The sequence below is a fragment of the Cyprinus carpio genome, unplaced genomic scaffold (genome assembly GCF_018340385.1).
Source record: "Cyprinus carpio isolate SPL01 unplaced genomic scaffold, ASM1834038v1 S000006481, whole genome shotgun sequence".
Lineage (NCBI taxonomy): Eukaryota > Metazoa > Chordata > Actinopteri > Cypriniformes > Cyprinidae > Cyprinus > Cyprinus carpio.
The window spans coordinates 477,244-499,780 of record NW_024879156.1 but is presented as its reverse complement, the minus strand read 5'-3'; the positions used below and the strand labels follow the sequence as shown (position 1 = coordinate 499,780).

The following is a 22,537-nucleotide window of genomic DNA, read 5'->3' as shown; positions in this document are numbered from 1 at the left end:
AAGCTTTTTTTTGTGTGTGCTGTAGACATAAACACAAGTGTGAGGAAAAGATGACAGAAGGTTCATTTTGGGTGAACTATTCCTTTAAAGGCTGAAAAAAAAACTATCACTTTGTGGTAAAAACTATCAGTTCCTTGATTTTATTCATGAATTAGCATACAGTAAAGTAATCAGGTTGACAAACTGAGAAACACCTGCTATTACAGTCACCTCTAGCTTCACTAGCAGACAAACCCAATTCTCTAGCTCCAGCTAAACAGCCTTGGTGGATCTCTCAGAATAGAGCAGGCTATCTCCTGGGTATTCTTTCCTGAGCAAACACTTACTTTTATATCCATGATCCTCATGGACGCTCTTCAAAATTTGATAAGACAGGCTTTTTTCTACTAGAGCAGTTTGTTATCTTTTTGCCAATCGATTTATTTATTTATTTATTGTCTCTCTGAATAGACAGATCACTGCTCCTCACTGAAAACAGAAATATTTACCTGCTTCCCTACCTGAAAAAAAAACCCTGAGATCAAATGCAGCTTGAGCTCAGAATAGACAGGACGCCAGCCTCAGCCAAGCCTGCATGATTTCATTGAGGTACTGCTTCCCTTCTTGAGAGGAAGTAAGCAAAGCCTCGGGCTCAGGCGGAGAGTGTTCAGTCAGTATACATCCATGACAAAATCACTCCTAACAACATGATGCAAAAGCCGAGACACTGTTCTCATTTGGTCTTTCTGGATGTTTTAAGAAAGCAAATGTGTGCGATCTGTGTTGTACATCAATGCACGGGTGATGAAAAAGATTCACGCCTTAAACACAAAAGGAGTAACTGAATCTGCTGACAGCACAATTGCATGTGTGACACTGCTTTTATTCAAGCGTTCAATAAACAAGAATTTAATATTGAGTAACTTATTTTTTTTTTATTTGTTTTTTTTTTAATATGCCAGTTTATATTAATAAATTAATAATACATATATATTTATATAAATACACGTAGGTGTGTATTGCACGTGTAACCACTCTATTACACTGCCCAAATCCGAAATATCACATAAAAAGTGACTGTTTATAAATTCTCTTTGCAGTATTCATCGTTTGGTTCATTGGTAATTCTTCTGGCTATATTGTTTATCACTGTACTAATCTCAGCTCCTCACTGAGAACCCTCATCAAACTGTTTACACTCACTACAAACAACGTACTTCCAGGAATCCGGCAAAAAGTAATTGCCCTTGCATCATTGACTTTCATAGTTATTTACTGCATCAAATAATGCACACAATCCTCAATTCTTTCACTTGCAAATAACCATAGAAGTGCCGATTAGCAAAATCCTGTTGGGCCATGCAAATTCTGGAAGCCAAAACCTGCATATCAGGGCTGAGTAAGGGGCAGAGGCCGCTCATGACCAATGACTTATGAAAGCAAGCCGGGCTTTGCTACGCCAAGGTGCAGCTGGATTGAATTATTGTCAAACCAGACCAATCATGAACATCTGTCAAAGGTTAGCCATAAAGGAAAATAGGCAGTTCCTGTTGAGCAGCTCCAAAGTCATCTGGGAGTAATTTAGCCAGGGAGTCAAAAAAGAGTCTGAGATTTATAGGCTACAGAACGACTCAAACATGGACTGGTGTTTACTGTGGCTTCCTTTGATTTTTTTTTTTTTCTCGGTCAAGGAGTGTGTTATAGTTGTTCATTGTTGCAAACCTTAACTCTTTCTCCACATACCACTTCCTGGATCAACATTTTACTCCATAACATTATGCAGTTTTCATTTATATGTCTATTGCTGATGATCGCATTATTTTTAATATGCATCTGTTTGCATAAGAAATCGCTAGTTTTCCCGTACTGTTCATGTGTGTTTTTGTTCGGGAGGTTTTGTACTCATCCAGAAGATATTTAATAGCGCCCCCGAGTGCATAACAGTGAAAATGCGAAAAGCCGTAAAAACTCGTCTTTGGCAGGGAAGCCTTGTCTTCTAAAAGACGAGATAACTCGTCAGTGGTGGGGAAAGAGTAAAGTAAAGGAATTTATTTTCATATTTAAGCAGAGCCGATCCTCTTTATACGCAAGTAGCAAGCTGCGTTAGTAGGGCCCCCGAAAACACCAGGGAGCCCCCTTGCTCCCAAAGATTATTTAATTTTAGTTTCGTTTTTGAATATGGCCCGTGGTTATAAAAACTGCTTATGTCATTTCTTTTAATGTGGTGCACTGACACCCTTTCCACATAAAAAATGAAGCGCTTTCCGTGAGCGCGATTTGAGACGGAGTGAACAAGGACAAAGGTGTTTCACTCATTCATAACTCGCCACCCCCCCACCAACACAGTTTTGCGTAGGGCCCCAGCAGTCTAGGATCGGCACTGTATTTAAGTACAAATAAAGCTAACATTTACTTTTAGACTATAAATATGAGACCACAGGTATAGGGAAGGGTGGTTTGAAATGTCAGGAATGATGAAAGAAACAAGTACATTTTCATTTTTTTAAAAAAAAAAAAAAAAGAAGTAAAAATTATTCATTACATATTATACATACTAAAACCAACTTTTCACTATATCTTTACTATTTACAAGGCTTCTTAATTGGCTAAAATAAACATTTTGAAACTATTTTCCATATTACTCTCCTGATGTGCCATTGGTCAGACAAGCCAGATAGCCCCGCCCTAAAACTTGTGCCATTGGTTGTGCCCATATATATATATATATATACAAAATTACACTTATTTTTATAACATATTGCAATTTAAATGATGCAACCACTTAAATGAAACAACCACTTAAAAGACTTCTATTACATAGTCAAAAGCACCTCCACTGACTGAGTCACAGCCGATTTACCAAAAAGAAACGGCACCACATGTTCCTCAAGGCTAAACGAGTGAATAAAACATCTGGAGAATCATCAAGCTGTGTATCTGCACTGTGAGGAGCAGCGGCGTTACAGCACAGGGAGAATATTGAATTTCAGGACAGATTGGAGACAATGTCACCTCAGGATGTGGTGCAGCAGGAGACAAGCACACTGTCTTTCAGGAGAAAAAGAAGCTGTTATAACAGCACTGCACCATCTAACTCAGAGTCCATGATGTAGAGGCATGTCATATAATCCAAGGCAAAGAGTATATCAAGGGAAGAAAAAAATAAATAAAAAATGGTTAGACCTGGAGTTACTGACGGTCCCTAAATGTAGATATAGGCTTGAATTGGATAATATCCTGATGGAAAACCTCATGACCTGTTGAGTGTCACTCCAGAGGCAGACGCACAAAAACACTTCTTGGAAAACTGCAATGCTATTTACGTTGGGAATGACCAAAAATCTGAGCTTCAGTAAACAAAAAAATCCAAATCTCCAAGATGAAAATTTCAACCACTGTGCAAGCGACTTTCATTTAAAGTCAGCAAACGTTTTCTCATAAAATCGATTGAAAAAAAAAAACTGAAAAATAAAAATAAAAATCAAAAAATGTAATATGCGCCAATTGTTTAGTTTAAGAAAATCTGTTAAAATGCCCAAGTTTCCATCATTACACAGCATTTTATCGTGTATGCGAATCGTGTATGTGAGGACACTTTTTTTTTTTTTTGCGTTTGGTGTGTTTATTCAGTCTGAGCACATTTCCTGCGATTCATGGACATGCAGAATGAGATGTCATTTTATCACCTAGGGGTCTTCAGCGTCCTGCAATTTTGATCTACTAGAGATCTGCTTTCTGGCCTGTGGTTATCAGCCAAATAATAGTACAGGACGAGAAAATGAGGTGACTTGTGCATGTTAGAGTAAACATTGGCAGCCTGCAATGGATATTCAGAACAGTTATGTAGATGAAGGCAATTCCGTCTAATGCACTGATGAACCACTCCAAATATTTTAGTGGTCATATATGACTTTGTAGGAGTCTCAGCGGTGTTGGCTGAAGCACTAAGTGGTCAGTGAAAGTAGAGGAAAAGTTCTTTATTATGGGTTCCCATTACATTTCTGACAAGTGAATTACAATCTGTTCTTACTGCCCAGACTTCCATTTAACGTCTTCCATTCCAAGTCAGTCGAGGGGATAGACTAGGGATTTATCATCCAGAGAGTTTCTGCTACAGTTGGTTGGTTTGCATTTTATATAGCTCATTTCCTGATAGCAGCCGCGTTTACACAGCAGCTCATTTTTGCTATAAGACTTTTTAAAAAAAGATCCGTTTCTCCAGGGTGCTAGACTTCAATAAGTCCAATCTTCAAAACGCATCAAATGAAATTGAAATGGACCATTACCCCATACGCACTCTTGACTTCAGTATAATCATGAAGATTCTAAGCAATGAGATAAACTCTACATGTCAATCCAACAGGTTACAAGCTTTTTTCAATTAATGGGAATTAACATTCTTGAAGGAATTACGTTATAATGGGACACTACAAGGCTATTTCATTAAACTAATTTAATGCACAAAGCCAATGGAGACCGAACTACAAGCACAGCGACATGTTCTCAAATCCAAGTTCCTCGTCTTCAAGAACACAGATGAAGATAATCGGTAAAGCCAAAGAAACACTATCAAAATGATAATCTTCTGTCTGAGAAAACAATATAAAAATAAAATAAATAGCAAAAGAAATTACTTGTAAAAGCAGTAACCTGATTGATAAATCAAATATCACAAAAGTTTTCAAAGTGAACATGTGATAATATTACCCAAAGGCAAATCTACTTCACTTGATTACTGTGAATATATAAAACTGACATTCGGCTATCTTCAGCCAAATAAAAATGTCTGTGTTTTCTTGTTTATTCTTTATCGTGTGAACATTTTGTCCATGAATTCGATAGCATATGTCTGGGTGCCGTAACACCAACTCTGTGTTTTCTTACCATCTTGCCATAATCCAATGGATTACGGCAACTAGCAGAATCCCATATGTGGGTGGCTTCCAGTTTCAGCACTATTAGCAAAGCATTGGAAAACACTTTCCATGCAGTGCGTTTTTTTTTCTCTTTTTTTTTTGTATAAACACATGGAATATGTAAACAAAGGCTTATTAGTTAAAAATTGCAATAATGTCATATTAAGCATGCAATAATTGCACATTAAAATCATGAGTACAGGAATGTAAAAGTAAATATTCCCATAGACAGAAACAGGTCTAGTTTTCGCGTACTTTAACTATTTCAAAACACTTGAAAAGATTGTATGCTCCAATTAAAAATAAACAGTATACACTTTCATTTTACTGTAAAATACAGCATTGGAACAAGGGTTCAAGTCTAAAAGTAAAAAAAAAAAAACAAGATTTTAACCCAACAGCTTGAAACTATTGAATTCGATGCAAAATAAATGGTTTGATATTTTGCTGTTATTCTGTCTTGGTTTTGGGGGCAAATTTTGGGAATTTCATTCACTTTGTGTTTCATAATTGTTCTACTGTACTAAAACATGGTAGCTGAAAACTCTTGAAATAGCTTTCACTGAAGGTTGATAGTGTGCCACCCTGACCAACAGAGAGCGTGACAAACATGTCCTGCTGGAGTGTGTTTAAACTAAACTATATTATTTTGTAGTTGAGATGTTCTACAGCTTTTCGTTAGTCAAGACTTTAGAGGTTTGTGACAAAAACCAAACCAGTTCCAGTATTCGCAGGAGTCATTTACACTTTGATGAATTCCTCAACGCAGGAATGCTCCTGCTATAAAATAAACAAGTGTGTGGAAATGTTGTCCGACAAGCTGGTGCATCTTGTCAGGCTCTTACCGCGCGTTGACCTTCTCAATACGCCACGTAGGATGCGCGAGGAATGTTTACTAACCATTTAGCGAGCACAATAGGGCAGGTTCGAGACCCAATTAACACCGCTTTACATATTGCCATCATCAATACGCGAAGAAGACACGAACAGCTGGGATAAAGTTTGGCCCCAGTGATTCTCATAAAAGACGGGTCACCAAAACTTAGCACGAACCTTCCCGTTACAAACGCCGCGTGCAGCCCTAGAATCGGACAATGAAACCACGAGCGAGACGGTGGAGGACTCGGAATGTGACCCATGGACGCATCGCAGGCTATCACACATCCTCCCGGGGTTCTGACCACAGCACACGCAGACACGCGAGACCCGCGTGACCACCGGACACCAGCGGCTCGCCGCCCCCGGCTCATCTCCGGATGTTTAAACATGAGGATCTATGTTTGCCATCCGATGTCCACAACAAATTAAGAGATATGGATGGGGCGAGGTGACCCGATCTTTGTGCCGTTCTGCAACGAACGTTCAATTGTCTGCCGTTGCACAAAAGCCAATCGGCAAAATGCCAACCTTTTGTTATCCCAATAGTATTTTGGAGGCGCATAATCATTCATCTCAAAACTCGTGAATATATGGTTTTAAATAGCCCCCCCCCCCCCCAAAAAAAAAAAAATGACATTGTACTATCTATCCCTGTATTCTTATGTTATTGGGATCTCAGACACAAACGCAATGGAACACTCTTAAAATAAAGGTTCCTCATAAAATCTCTTTTTGAGATCCACTTTGGTTGCACAGGGTTTTGAAAGTTGAGCGCACGGGTCTTTAGAGATTAAACATAAAAAGACATTGGAATTTCATGAATGGGTTCTTCTGGGTTTATTAGAGCACCAGAACAGGGTGGTTTTCAAAAGGACTAGTGACTTACAAAAGTTTCTCAGTTGAATTAAAAAAGTGTGGCATTAGACTGTAAAACCCTTTTTGTTCTAACTGGACACCTTTAGTTTCAAGAGTTGTCTGTCTGAAGGGTGTAACTCATGTGAGCCCAATACAAAACCAGAAAAACCAAAACCATATGGATTTTGATTTACTCAAACTGGGTGGGGGTCCTTTTATCATGAACTGTACTCTTACCAAGCTACTAGGTTACATTTGTTAAATTCATGTCTTCGTATTAAAGACTTTATCCACTGATATAATAAGCCAAAAAATCTATTTGACCTGGCTGAAAGGTGAAAAACATATGCTAGAGAGAGACGAGCAACTAAGACATCCAAAAAATGAACATCACGCCACACTGTAAAAGAATAAATAACTCTGTTTACTACAAAGGGATAAGGAGCGGTATGCTGCAGACATCACGAATCCTGTATGAACTGGAAGTCCTTTACAATAATGAAAATTAAAAAACAATGCGCCCCGGTTCCTTCACTGTTCTTCACGCGGACTCAAGTGTTCAATCACAAAAACCAGCTGTAGTAGAGCACAAGTAGACTATTTGAGAAGAAAAAGGGATCAGCAGTCTATTAGGAGACGAGCACAAAAGGACAGCATATCTGGACACGCTGGACACGCTGAAAGACGAATCAATCATTCAAGGAACGGAACATCATTCCATGTTTCCATCGGTTTTCACCGTCAATCATTCAAAGTCCGCGTTTTTCGCTTGAAGGAGGGACGCGCGTCTCAGGTTGCCGTTGCGCGGTGTCCCTCTCTCTCTCTCTCTCTCTCTCTCTCTCTCTCTTTCTCTCTCTATCTTCTCTCTCTCTCTCTGTAGCCGAGCAGAAGAATGCACAGCGCGTGTGTGGATGCTGAAGGATGGGAGACCTCTAGAGTATGAAGCGCTCGCACTCTCTGGATGGAGAGGAGCACAGACATGTGCTCTGAAGCGGATACAAAAAGCATAGTGTAAGAGCAGCATAATCAATCTAGCGTTACTGCATTTCAAGTCCCCGTCTATTATTTTGCAATATGTCCGTGTGAGTAATTTTGCCGTTTTATGCCACATCGAATACTTATGTAGAAATGGATCTTGAGAAATGTTTCATTTTGAAAAGATCCTGTCATAAAGCGTCTAATAATAATATGAGAGGACGCCGACTCAGGACAATTACTGGTTATAAAAGGCTCTGCATATTAATACAATTAGAATAAAGCTTATATTTCCCATCACATTCTTTATGAGAGTTAGCTTAGTGATGATCATAACAGTTTGTGCAAATGGATCTTGCAAAATGCATGGAGATATTTTATTTAGCATAAAATATCCTGTGTTATGAAAATGTGCTTAATAAACAATGATGTGATAAATAAATAAATAAATAAATAACAACTCTTTATTATAATGATGATGATGAAAATCAGTTCACTGTATCACTATTTCACATCTTGTACAGTATTGTACAGTTTTTTTTGGTGGTTTTACAAATTATATCAGATATTATATCAAAACATTAAATACAATAAGTAAATAATATGTTCTGAAAGTCTACAAAAACAAACACAAGTTAAAGTAATATTTTTTTACAGGTTATGCAGAACGTATTATATACAATTTAATGTAACACACACACACACCACACACCACACACACACACACACACACACACACACACAGTATAATTTGGCAAAATATACATTGTCAGGTTTTTTGGTTCGGGGTCAAAAAATTATTGTTGAAATGACATTTTTTTCTAATACTATAAAAAGGCCAAAGGTTGTTAAGTATGAACTAAATTATTAATGATTATTTGAAAACACCGAATGATTGCAGTGGATTCTATATGATCCTCATTAAAATATGTAACATCCATCATAGGGAAAATCTCCAGGAGGAGGCTGAAAATAGAAAAGCAATTCAATAAGTCCTTAAGTAATCAATGTACTCATTTATCACAGGAATTTATGCAAAGCAAATTATAGTTCACTTTTTCCACTATGGATGGGGATCTACCAACGCTTTTCATGGCTTACCTTTTCATCTGTGCACTTAAAGTACAATAGAAAAGTATTTAACAACAAAAACGTTCCTAACATTTTATCTTATTGTGACACCTATTATAGCAAAAGCATTTATTAAAAGCATTCATAGAAGTGTGATGCAAAACTCTCCACGGATGTAATTTTTGTAATAATATGTATTATTTCATACTATTTTGTAATAAATCAGTACAAGTTCATGAAGCACATATTTAGAAAAACTGACTCTTTAATAGAATCCAGCTTTGATCAGATGTATTCAAACTAGGCTTCCACACACTACCACGTTCCCTTTAGGCAGTTTGGGACTGGTGATTTAATTTATTATGTTTCTATGAGGATTGAGCTGGGTTTCTTGAGGAAGAACACGGCTGAGAAAGGGCGCGAATGAGAGGGAGGGAGGCAGTGGTGTGCCTGACTCAAGTCACGAGAGAAACACTGGCCAAAGAAGAAGCAACTTACCAGCACTGCAAGAGGCCTGAACTTCTCTCTCAACTACACATATATACCCCACAACACTATGATTACCACACATGGTTGTTTTCTTTGTTGGTTGCCTGCTCTCCACTTTTATGGGTTATCATTGGAAGTTCAATGTCGTTCAAGTATTTCAAAGCTGAAACAACATGGTAATCAGAAGCATTTAACTAGGAGTTCAATTGTGGTGTGTATATATATATATATATATATATATATATATATATATATATACACATACACATACACACCACACACACACACACACACACATATATATATATATATATATATATATATATATATATATATATATATATATATATATATATACAATGAACTTCTAGTTAAATCCTTCTGATTACCATGTTTTCAGCTTTCAGATTTAGAAACTGGATTGTTTTGTATTTTTTCTACTTCAGTCCTATTCTGTCCTAATTGAGAATCTCAGTGTTTCTGTGCCAGATAAACACTACTAAAATGAGTACCTTTAATTTGGAATACTTGCCATTTTTAACGTGTAATTAGCTACTGACTTGAATCTGTGACTGTCAAATATGTATTTATTTATTATTATTATTTTATTTTATTTTTTTTCCAGAGCAAAGTGATTGCAAATGAACTGCATTATTACTAGACGCATAAGATGGAGCACAGCATCACTAATGAAGACCTAATGTCCAGCTGCATTCAAAACTACTCTAAAACACATATGAACAACTCAAGGGCTAACACAAACCAACACATCTTGGGTTATCCTGCCTCAAGGAAAAGCAGCGACACAGAAAATGAAAATGTTGCAAGACTTAAAATGGAGGAGCTCTATGAGGCTGTTGGGTGGTTTGGCCTTTGCACTTGATGCAGCATCTGAATGCAGATGGTCTCACAGATGGTTGATATTTATATCGCAGGTCCCAAAAACCCATCCGGGTGGAAAGAGCTTTTTTAAAACCGATTGGTTTGGAATACAATGTGCCACAGTGAACATTGACTCCGGCCTTCTGTCTATCTAAAAAAAACATGCAAGATGACTTGTGAGTGTACATTTCTGTGTTGAGGCTGAGGAGAAGACTCTTTCCATGCATGAAAATATAATCTTTCCTAAGTGCAACGGGAATGATTTTTTAAAAAGTCCCAGGCATCTGTTTTAGTTTAGATGCCTTTTCCTTACATGCAACGAGCGGCTTCACAATGCTAATTGCGAGTTGTGTGCGTACTGTCAGCATCCAGTCGTGCCGCTGCCAAGACCTCCTGTCTCCTCCAGCACACACACACCTCTCTCCGTGACATCTTTCAGAGAAGTGTGAGCATTATTCTGACAAGAAAACGAAAAGAGACACATTTGCACTGAGGGAAGGAGAACGCATGTCTTTGGTGACCTCTGGGATGGAGACAAAGTTAAAAGGCTTCTGAAGAAACAATACAGACTCAAAAGCCTGCAGAAGTCTATTTTTAGGCACTACTGGGATCTTTCGGCTTCAGAATTTCACGGCTCATAGATCTTTTATAATTTAATGAACAGGTGGCCTTCTGAGATTTATGGACAGAGGCTCAAGGCCTCAGTGGCCACATGGCTTATTGATCCGCATCATTTTGTTTGTTTATGGATCAGCAAAGCGCATTCCCGTTCATTTTAATAGAGCAGGGTCTGGGTCACCGCGCATTTGCATTCAGCACCTTTTAATCTAATTTAAAATTAACTACATTTCAAATAATTTTATGTATCAGTATACTTCATTTAGGGGAGAGGACATTTTTTCTGACCCCAAATGTGTGTTTTGGAAATGCAACCCACCAAGCGGTAAATGTGCATGTTGCACAATTAGACTTTGCCGTGAGAATAATATGCATCATAACACATGGTTTAAATATTTTAAAATAAATACACGGTCACAGATTTATATCATAACAATATAATGCTGTATAATAAAACCTTAGACCTTTTCTAATGATTTATAGTTATAGGCCCCACCACGTCAACAAGTCAAAAATAAATAAATAAATAATAAAATAAATAAATAAATAAACAATAATAATAATTAATTTTTTCAGAGACCTTTTATATTGTTATTTTGTTTTGTTGTTACTTTAATTATTACATTTATACTTAAATGATCTTATTATTTTAGAATGAAATAGTATTATTGCTGTATATTTCTTTTTTGTTAATTATTTGATTTTTTATTTTATAAAAATAACATTATACATAATAACATTTTTATTATATAAAATAAATACATAAAATGTATTTTAATTTATTTTATATTTTTAATAATATAAAATCCATTTTTGTTTTATGAAACTTGATTTAATACACACACACACACACACACACACACACACACGCACGCACTCACACACACCTTTGTTTATAAATGCAAAAAATATAATTTAATATTAGTATATATAGTTGATAAATCTCAATTTACAAAAATAAGAATTTTAGATCTTGAAGGTAGTGATGAGCACAAGAGAAACAAATGTTTTATTTTTATGGGGGATCATCAACTTTAAATCTGACTTTGATGCAAAAAAGATGAGTAGAAACGTCAGATCTATTCTATTACAGACACACAGACATCAAAGGTCCACCTTGTGCTTTCATTTCCTTTTATTCAGGGCTGATTCCCATTACTACACGAAGAGAGAGAAAGAGTCCGGGAGGCTGAAACTCATGATGATAAGGAGAAAGGAAGGAAAGATGTCCCAGCACATGAAGCATGAGAAATAGACCACAGCTATCAAACAGAAAAGCCATGGAAAATAAAATGTTAGAAGGTTTAGACACACTGCCAGAGTTTGTTTTTATTTCTGATGTACAGCAAATAAAGATATCGTGAATAAGAAGCAGAAGAAAAGAAGCATATTATACTTATTTTAAAGAACTTAATAATATTCATGTATATCAAACCACTATATCATATTCAGTGTACTCACTATGCCTCTGTATTATTCATAAAGTGTTATCCACATCCTATTTGAAACAGAATTAGGTGAATATTCATGTAGTTCATGAGCATCTTCTCCTCCAGCTTCTTGTTTGCACTCTCTTTACATTCTGATGGTGAACAGCCTGCTTCGGCACGCTGAGACAACAGAGACACTAATAAGATGAGATCAACTGAGACTGTGGACAAATTGAGTTAGTTGAAGACCCTCCACCAGCCCTGACCAGATGCAAACCAATGCTCTTCCCGTCCTCTGTAGATGTCCTGTAGGAGTTCATCCACGAGTAGATTAATCACAGCCAATAACATTCAGGATTCCAACCCTAACACCCCAACCCTGATCAAATAAACCCAGCGAATGGGGGTAATTGGGAAAATGGAAGCTTTTATTCCTATATGAGGACTTTAGAGCAGCAGCGGCGGTAGGCTGCACAGCTACTTTATTGAACCAAATGAATGACTAAATTAATTAGCTGATTAGCCTCGGATTTAGATGCAAATTGAACACATTGATTCCTTAGCTGGTGTGTTGATAAGGAAAAGAGTTGAAGAGAATTCTGCCAAATCCTCTTTCAGTTATAAAGCTGACTTTTATGAATACGTTTCCTGATGGGAGCGACCCTGCTTATGTTAATTAAAATGTGTTAATCTCTGAATCACAGATGGCTGTTGACGTAGAGAATTTACGGTTTTGACCAACTCTTAAAAAAAGAAAGTTCCATCAAGTGGCTTTTGCAGAAGAGAAACTTTTATTTCTTTAAAATAACTGTTTTTCTTATAGTGTGAGGAACATTTTAAGAATCTGAAGAACCTTTCTCCACTAAAGGTTGGCATTGATGGAACCTTTAACTTCCATGAAACCTTTCCATTGCACAAAAGGTTCTTTATCACTCAAAAAAAAAAAAAAAAAGAAAAAAAGAAAAAAGAAAAAAAAGAAAGAAAAACGATACTGTTCAGTTTATTAATATATATATATAATCATTTTCATTTAACACCATTGTATCATGTTTGTCATTCAAACAATTGCATTGTGTTAAACTGGCTTGAAACAGTTGCGTTTTAATTCAACTCAATATTTTCATCTTGAAAGAACATGTTTCAATTAAGTAGGCCAAAAATAACATTTGATTCTTGTTCGAGTTACTTAAGTAAATTAATTTAACACAATTGACAAAAACAACTGTATTTAATTCATGTGAGTTAAGAGTACAAAAATGATTTTAGTTGTGTAACTAGGTCCGATAGACTTCTATAGAACTCAACAGTGTTGAAATTTGACGTCTTGGGTCAGCACACCGCAACCCGTTGTCTGCCTTGTATGGGTGGAGACTACAATAAATAAAAATAAAAAGGAATAGGCTACAAAAAAGGATCTATGCCAGGGCGAGCAAATGGCGGCCCCCAGATCATTTTTATCTGGCCCTCCAACTGGTTTTTGATGTTTAAAAACCCTCTCAATCTGATATCAAAGTGCCCTCTGCGCAAAGGTTTAGCGCGTTCATCAGCGGTGAGTTTAACAACACTCAACTGCAGGTAAAACGGCATTCAGAGGTGAGTTTGACCAAAGCAACGCTCAACTGCAGGTAAAAGCATTAAAATGTGAGTTTAACAACGCTCCAAGGCGCGTGCAAGTAAGCAGTTTAAGCGTTTTATTACAACCCATTCTCACTCCTAAAGCGCCAAAAACTGACGCCTCTAGCGTCACTATGAAGACGCCAAAGGCGCCCCTCGGCGTCGCTATATCGACGCACTAGGACCTACATTGCTTTAAGTGGGAAACTTTTGGCGTCAGTACTCAGACGCGAAGGGCATGAGATGTTTATCGCTATGAAATCACGTTCAAGAAGTCTCATTCAGCGCACATCGCGATATTTGCCATCAGTTTACATGTGCCACAGGTTGGGTGAGTAGTCGTAAATACGCTGATTTAATGCCTGTTATAAAATGTATTCCGTCTTCTTTATTAATCAGAATAGCGCTGTATGTTTCCTCGCTGTATTATATCGGTCATCCGAGGCTGTCTTTGAGTTTCATTGCGTTTAACTAAATGAAGACAGCTGCTAACTAGAGTGATTAAACTCTATCTGTCACGTGACGTGCCATAGACCTTCGATCCGTTTTATATTCATATCAGGTTCAAAGATGTAAGTTGTATTTGTAGTAAAATCATGGTAACCACGACACGTACAATAGTAACAAATGAAATTTGAAGTTAAAACCCAGGAACGGGACATTTACCATGTTTTTACCACAGTAACTGTAGTTTTACTATGGTATAGTAATAGCACAATAATCACCAAACTAACTATGGTTGTACAACTGTAATGGTAGTGTTTTGATGTGCTTTTATATGACAGATATCACAGTAATCACATTTACTGCACCATGTTTTAATACCTTTTTATGTAAATAAAAAAAAGTAAATAAATAAAGGACACATATTTTTTCCCATCTTGCAGTTCATTCATATCAGTTTATATCTTAAATATTTATATTTAAAATTCTGTCCCCCCCCCCCCCCTTTTTTTATTCTTTTTATTTATTTTTTTTTTAGCTGAAAAGACATGAAGGAAGCAGTCAGCCCAGTCGTGTTTGTGGAGAGGTATTCCTTCAGAAATGGAGAAGATAGAAAGCTGCGGAGGCAGACATTTGCAGCAGTAAGTCTGTGTTAGTTTTTTACCTTTTTATCAAACTGCTGTTATAATTTGCACAGCATTTGTTGTTTCTTAAACTTTTGCACTGTCCAAATACCCACACTTGCCATCTTTGCACTTGACCACTTGATTACTTATCTGACATATTTGCTGTATTTGGCCCAAGTGTTCGAGTGAGCATGAAGACCACAAGTGTGTGTCGAACTTTTCATGACCTGATGGCAGTGTTTCCCAATCCTGGTCCTGGAGAACCCCAACACTGCATGGTTTTGGTGTCTCTCTTGTCTGACACACACTTTTGAGGTCTTGGAGTCTTCACTGATGAGCTGATGAGTTGAATCAGGTGTGTTTGAATAGGGAGACATCTCAAATGTGCAGTGTTGGGGTTCTCCAGGACCAGGATTGGGAACCACTGCCTTATGGGACACATTTAAGTGTTTACAGAGATTTTTTTTATTTATTTTTTTAGTTTCAACTTTGCATTTTAAAATAAACTTCTAAATGTCTTTTCAATAGTTCCTATTTAAGATGACAATTTAATTTGTGGTGCTTCTAATTAAGTGATAAAAAAGCAATTGCAAATGATGTACAAAATAAATATACTTTTCTGTGCACCAAGAAACCGTGCAACACTTTGTTTTACTACCAAATTATTTTCAATATCTAATTATTATTATTATTATTAATATTTCACATACATTGGAAAGGTTTCCGTGACCAGATCAATTACACTACTGATAACAGTCCTTTAAGCATGTAATCATTTTTAAAATAATTCGTATGAATATAGCTTGCTATTACTGACTTGCTTTTAATAATAGATGCATTTAACATTTAATTATACAGCATCTTTACAGAGGCTGCTTTTATGGTCTAAAAGAAAAAGTTGCATGTAATGTAATAATATTTCCTTCCTTTCTGTCTTACAGGATTGTTTGCAGATAACGCTGTACTCCATCATGCACAAGGACTCACCTCTTTAACTCTTTATCCCCCACACACACAGAAATGGTCCCTGGATCAGTGTTTAGACTTTGCAGTGGTTTGATTTTTGCAGAAAATGCAACTTTGTTTTAATTATAAGCTTATAATGAATACATTTTGACCTTCCAGCAGCCCATATACTGTATACAGAACCAGTGATGAAAACAATAGTTGAAAATAGTATTTTCGTATTGATAAAGCATTGTGTTCTCTTTTTCAAGCTTCATACAGTTTTCTTTACTTCTGGTGCTTTTATCATAAAAAAGCATCAGTTCTCATCAGGAGTTTTAGTAAAGGACATATTCATGCACAGCCATCCCCTAGTTCCAGTCATGAAGCGAATGATGTTATTGTCAGATTTATATTTCTGCATTTTTATGTAGCAGGTGTTTGTTTTCCTGAACACTTTATTTTTCTTCCATTGTTCGGACAATCAATGTTTATTTGATGCTGTGCTGATAGAGTTTTATAGATAATATTGCACACTTGACATGCAATGTCTTCATGGTGTTATTTTCTGAGTTTGAAACAGTGTGTTGAATCACTTTTTTGGTCAATTTAACTTTTAAGAAAATTTATTTTTCCAGTGTTCTCTGAAAGACTGTATCTGTATATACTGTATTTACTGTTTTGTTTTTTAATAAAAGTATCTGCATAATGAAAATAGTTAACGTTTACAACATAACTGCCTTTTTATTCTTCATAGTGGCAAAAACGAGCTTGGTGACAGAGGATGCAGTGCAGTAATTTGGGCATTTTGTCTTTGAATTAGTTTTTTCTTTCTGTTTTTATTGCTAGAGTTCAAATGTTAGAGCATGGCAAATCACAGAAACACAAAAGTGAATAATTTTATAACTTTAAAACACAACGTAACATACAATGTAAATGTTAGAAGCTCATCATTTGATTAGTTAATGCACTTGTCTTTGGACAAAAAAAAAAAAAAAGATATTTAACGAGAGGAATCGGTTAGATGGGATCCAACTGCGACTGCTGGGCATGTGCACATCAATATTGGCCAATTTTTGTCAAGCTGAACAACAATAATTAGAGCATTTGCATTATTGTTGGAGGAAGGTGTAGACGTTAATAAAACACAATCTAATAGGTAGCAAATTTGATTGATTGTTAACCAATCTATCCCTTCAGCCGAAAAACGGAAGACATTTGTTATAAATGACCATAAATGGTTAAGGAAGTGTGACGCCGCTGTTCAGCTTTGATATCATTGGCTGTGAATTTCTCTTGTCACCGCACGACTGTCTGTGGTTGGACTATCTTTTAACCCATATTAAACAGCGCATCATGTTACAAAAGTATGTTTTGCTGCTATTATCACATTAGTAATAGATCAAGTCAACAATTAAGGGTTGCTATGTTGAGAAAAATTACCTCTTTAGCGAGATCCTAACCCTAACCCTAAGCATAACTTCAATGAACTACAAAGAAAAGCGCCAAGTTTTTTTCCCTTTCCATAGATAGAACGACAGAGGCTTGTGGGTAATGTAGTTTAAAACTTATTATTAACGAAATGAAATAAATAATATATTTCATGGAAAACTGGATATCTAAATATTTTCATTGTGTAAACCTCTATGATATAATTGAAAGACAGAGTGAAATTTGGTATTTTACAGTGAGCAATATTTAAAACGCCTTTATGACACCTTTCCATTTATTTCTGCAAACTGTGCCCAACATTATTTTATCAGCATAGCATAAGTAGTAATCCTGCCTATTTTCTCTTTGATTCGTTAATTGGACTCTGATTTACAGCCATTTGAAATGTACAGTTTTTGGCTCTTCCGGGGGGTGCTACTGGGCCCCTGGGGGTAGAAGGACAGTAAAACCTACATATATGTATTCTCTTCATCATGGACAACAAACTGAGCTGAGTCACATTTATATCTGACAGTTTTCATAGTCCACCCTTTTCTATTCTTACATCATGGCTAGTATAGCTTTTGACAGGACATTGTGAGGCCATCTGATGAAACATGGAAAAATTAGAAAGAAATTATTTAATAATAAAAATAATAGATTATTTTTTTTTATTTTTGAAGTAAACAGCAATAAATATAATGGATGAACCTGCAACAACTTGCCGTTATCTATTCCCCGCTGTTAAGCAGTAATCAAGGACAATTTATACACATTGTGATACTTCACTATTACACAAGGACAAATTCATGCAGTACTAAGAATACTATATATATATATATATATATATATATATATATATATATATATATATATATATATATATATAAACTAATTAGCAAAAATCAGTGTAAAAAATGTCGTCCTCACCCCCTTATCTTGCTCCTCAGGTGCTGGACATCAGTAATGTGAATGCTCTTGGTTTTAATGCAGTACAAGGTCCACGTTGATTATTCCTGCTACATTCTCAGTTATCCCTCAAGTGTTTGTAACAATAAAGCAAATGGCACCATCTTTTAATGCAAAATAATTCATCTTGTAACTCCCTTTATTTCACCAAAAAATGGCATATTTGTTACTAAATATATACAATAATAACTTTCTGGTGTATTGTTGTTCCAGATGTCATTAATCTGATCAAAAATGTTTATGTCTTAAGTAAAAAATAATTCCGGTAATTAATAACGTAGTTTTTCCAAGTATAAAATAAACACATATGAGACCACCTAGTAAAATTATGTATTTACCAAGAATTTTCAATACACAATATTCATCATATTAATTTTATTGAAGCATAGACTATAAAGTTGATAAAGTAGCATCAAGACAAATGCGATTCAAGGAAAATAATAATGGATCATCAAAAATTCATTAATATCATAAATTAATCAGTTCACACAGATGAGTAATGAAATGTCCTTAAAAGTCAAACAATCCCATCCAGGCAACTGTGATACAGATCATGTGATACATATAAGACATGTGATACTGTTTCAGAAAATAATGATTCCTTATCATCACATCTAAACTGGTTTCATTTCCCCATCATGATCTTCTTCTCTCGTGTCTGTAAACAGTTTGTGGTTGATATCCAGCACTGATGTGGTGTAGCTTTTTCTCAGCCAGAGGATCTCTCAGTCCTAACATCCCATTTTCAGACAGTTCCCAGACCTGGTCAAAGTAAAACAAAAAACACAAACAATTCAGATGAAGTTGTTTAATGGACAGTCAGACAGTTTAATGTTCTGTGTGATTTTAGCAGTGTGAACAACTATGACCCTTGAAGTACTGGACACATACCATTCTTCAAGCTGTTTTAAGACCTTTTGAGAAGCTTTTTCTTTGAAGACAATTTACCACATCCTCTTCTTTCATTCCTTTCAAGACCATCACTTGGTCAAAACCCCTCATTTGGCTGATGAGATCATCTGTACAAAGTAAAATTGTTAAAATACTGCAATAAACAATTTCATTATTCAAGAATTAAGAAAAAGTTACAGAGGCAAAGGACTTGCTCTTGAGACACCCCTTAGCATGTGACTGAAGTTTTTGCCTCTAGAATTCATCTTTTGTTGCAGTAAATGTGTCTTTTTCCTCTGGAATCTTTCTCCAAAGTTCATGACTTCTCTCACAAATGTGTTTTAGTCTGTGCAGTGTAAGGCCTGGCTTCAAACCAATCAACTATCAATCCACAATTTATAACACAACATTTACAAAACAATGAAATAATGTAAACCACTTTTATAAAACTTGTATGCTTTTATTTAAGAAAAACAGGTGGTGTTTTTTAAAAACTTAAGATTAAAAATGTTCCAGTCACACTTTGCTAACATGCTATAATTGTAATAGTTGTATCAAAAAAAAAAAAAAAAAAAAAAAAAAACCTATTAGAAAGAATAATCAAGGCTGACATGAACAGTCATGTGAGAGATCATCATAAGGTGCTGTAACACATAACACAGCATTGCTTCAATACACACATACCAGTGGACAGCTTTCTGTCTTCGTTTGGGCACAAGATGGCCGTCTTCATTCCTCATCCTGAACAAATAATTTCCTTGATCTTCTCTTCTGTAAAACAAGATAATCTCTACTTACTCTGTGTGCAATTAATATTGCTCATTAAACATATCATTAAATTCATTTAAAATAAGATTCAGACTAGAGCATTTGATGAGTAAATGTTGATTCAAAAATATTCGAAACAAATGTACCTGGAAAGGGCTGATCATGGCAAGATTCGCTGAGAGCAAGGTTTGTGAGGGTTGGCTCTTAAAAGATCTGTTGAGCTCGATGTTGTAGACCTGAAAAAGAAGAACAGCATTATCTGCAAGCAATCCTGTAAGACAGAAAGGAAGGAAATATTATTACATTACATGCAACTTATATACATTACAGTGTGGGGGGGATTTAGACCATGAAAGCAGCCTCTGCAAAGATGCTGTATAATTAAATGTTAAATGCATCCATTATTAAAAGCAAGTTCATATGAATTCTTTTAAAAATGATTACATGCTTTCAGGACTGTTATCAGTAGTGTAATTGATCTGGTTCTGACAAATTAATCAAAGATTTGATATATCACGTGACACATCAAACTAGCATTTCCACTTGTGGAAACATAAATGACGAGGTGCAGAGAGATATCATGTATAGTTGGAACATAAACTGATGGGGCTTATTTGAAGTACCGGTAATTTATTAAGAAGCCAATGGACAATAAAAACTTTCTGACTGTTTGGGGCATTTGACTGCTTTCCAAGAAGAGCGCAACTGATTTAGCAATATTGTGATAGTGTCAGATGAGATTGTCCTGGGGCTTGTACAATATCATACAAGTGTTAAACTGAATTACTGAATTATTAAGACTTTGATGTGTGACTATGTTTAGAGTTCTTACTAATGGGGCATTTTTAATACTTTTACCCTGTCCTAATACCCACACTTGAGGTCTTGGCTACTTGAGAGCATGTGTACGTGACAGTGTGTGCACAAGTCTTAATAATGCCAAAGCGCAGTGCACTTAACCCACACTATCTCCAATACTGCTCCGAAACGCTATACCAGGCTTAGTGTATCCCATCATGCTTTGGAATAAATTGTGAGACTTTTTGCAGAGATCTCACGAGGGGTCACGGAAACCTTTCCAATGTATGTGAAATATTAATAATAATAATAATAATTAGATATTGAAAATAATTTGGTAGTAAAACAAAGTGTTGCACGGTTTCTTGGTGCACAGAAAAGTATATTTATTTTGTACATCATTTGCAATTGCTTTTTTATCACTTAATTAGAAGCACCACAAATTAAATTGTCATCTTTAATAGGAACTATTGAAAAGACATTTAGAAGTTTATTTTAAAATGCAAAGTTGAAACTATAAAAAAATAAATAAAAAAAATCTCTGTAAACACTTAAATGTGTCCCATAAGGCAGTGTTTCCCAATCCTGGTCCTGGAGAACCCCAACACTGCACATTTGAGATGTCTCCCTATTCAAACACACCTGATTCAACTCATCAGCTCATCAGTGAAGACTCCAAGACCTCAAGAGTGTGTGTCAGACAAGAGAGACACCAGAACCATGCAGTGTTGGGGTTCTCCAGGACCAGGATTGGGAAACACTGCCATCAGGTCATGAAAAGTTCGACACACACTTGTGGTCTTCATGCTCACTCGAACACTTGGGCCAAATACAGGAAATATGTCAGATAAGTAATCAAGTGGTCAAGTGCAAAGATGGCAAGTGTGGGTATTTGGACAGTGCAAAAGTTTAAGAAACAACAAATGCTGTGCAAATTATAACAGCAGTTTGATAAAAAAAAAGGTAAAACTAACACAGACTTACTGCTGCAAATGTCTGCCTCCGCAGCTTTCTATCTTCTCCATTTCTGAAGGAATACCTCTCCACAAACACCGACTGGGCTGACTGCTTCCTTCATGTCTTTTCAGCTAAAAAAAATAAATAAAAAAATAAAAAAGGGGGGGGGGGGGGGGCAGAATTTTAAATATAAATATTTAAGATATAAACTGATATGAATGAACTGCAAGATGGGAAAAAATATGTGTCCTTTATTTATTTACTTTTTTTTATTTACATAAAAAGGTATTAAAACATGGTGCAGTAAATGTGATTACTGTGATATCTGTCATATAAAAGCACATCAAAACACTACCATTACAGTTGTACAACCATAGTTAGTTTGGTGATTATTGTGCTATTACTATACCATAGTAAAACTACAGTTACTGTGGTAAAAACATGGTAAATGTCCCGTTCCTGGGTTTTAACTTCAAATTTCATTTGTTACTATTGTACGTGTCGTGGTTACCATGATTTTACTACAAATACAACTTACATCTTTGAACCTGATATGAATATAAAACGGATCGAAGGTCTATGGCACGTCACGTGACAGATAGAGTTTAATCACTCTAGTTAGCAGCTGTCTTCATTTAGTTAAACGCAATGAAACTCAAAGACAGCCTCGGATGACCGATATAATACAGCGAGGAAACATACAGCGCTATTCTGATTAATAAAGAAGACGGAATACATTTTATAACAGGCATTAAATCAGCGTATTTACGACTACTCACCCAACCTGTGGCACATGTAAACTGATGGCAAATATCGCGATGTGCGCTGAATGAGACTTCTTGAACGTGATTTCATAGCGATAAACATCTCATGCCCTTCGCGTCTGAGTACTGACGGCAAAAGTTTCCCACTTAAAGCAATGTAGGTCCTAGTGCGTCGATATAGCGACGCCGAGGGGCGCCTTTGGCGTCTTCATAGTGACGCTAGAGGCGTCAGTTTT

General features: G+C 36.1%; 2 long non-coding RNA genes across 2 annotated transcripts; one reads left to right on the top strand and one right to left on the bottom strand.

Annotated features, from left to right (window-relative positions):
- The first annotated feature begins 13,378 nt into the window (after positions 1–13,378).
- Positions 13,379–16,000, top strand: LOC109108624. Its single transcript, XR_006159310.1, has 3 exons — positions 13,379–14,039; positions 14,691–14,793; positions 15,720–16,000. It is a non-coding gene; the product is annotated as an uncharacterized LOC109108624 (long non-coding RNA).
- Positions 16,001–18,068: 2,068 nt separating this feature from the next.
- LOC109064179 lies at positions 18,069–21,633 on the bottom strand. The gene is made up of 5 exons (XR_006159315.1): positions 21,565–21,633; positions 19,929–20,018; positions 19,699–19,785; positions 19,015–19,142; positions 18,069–18,885 (listed from the first exon to the last, which is right to left on the bottom strand). It is a non-coding gene; the product is annotated as an uncharacterized LOC109064179 (long non-coding RNA).
- Between the last annotated feature and the right edge of the window lie 904 nt (positions 21,634–22,537).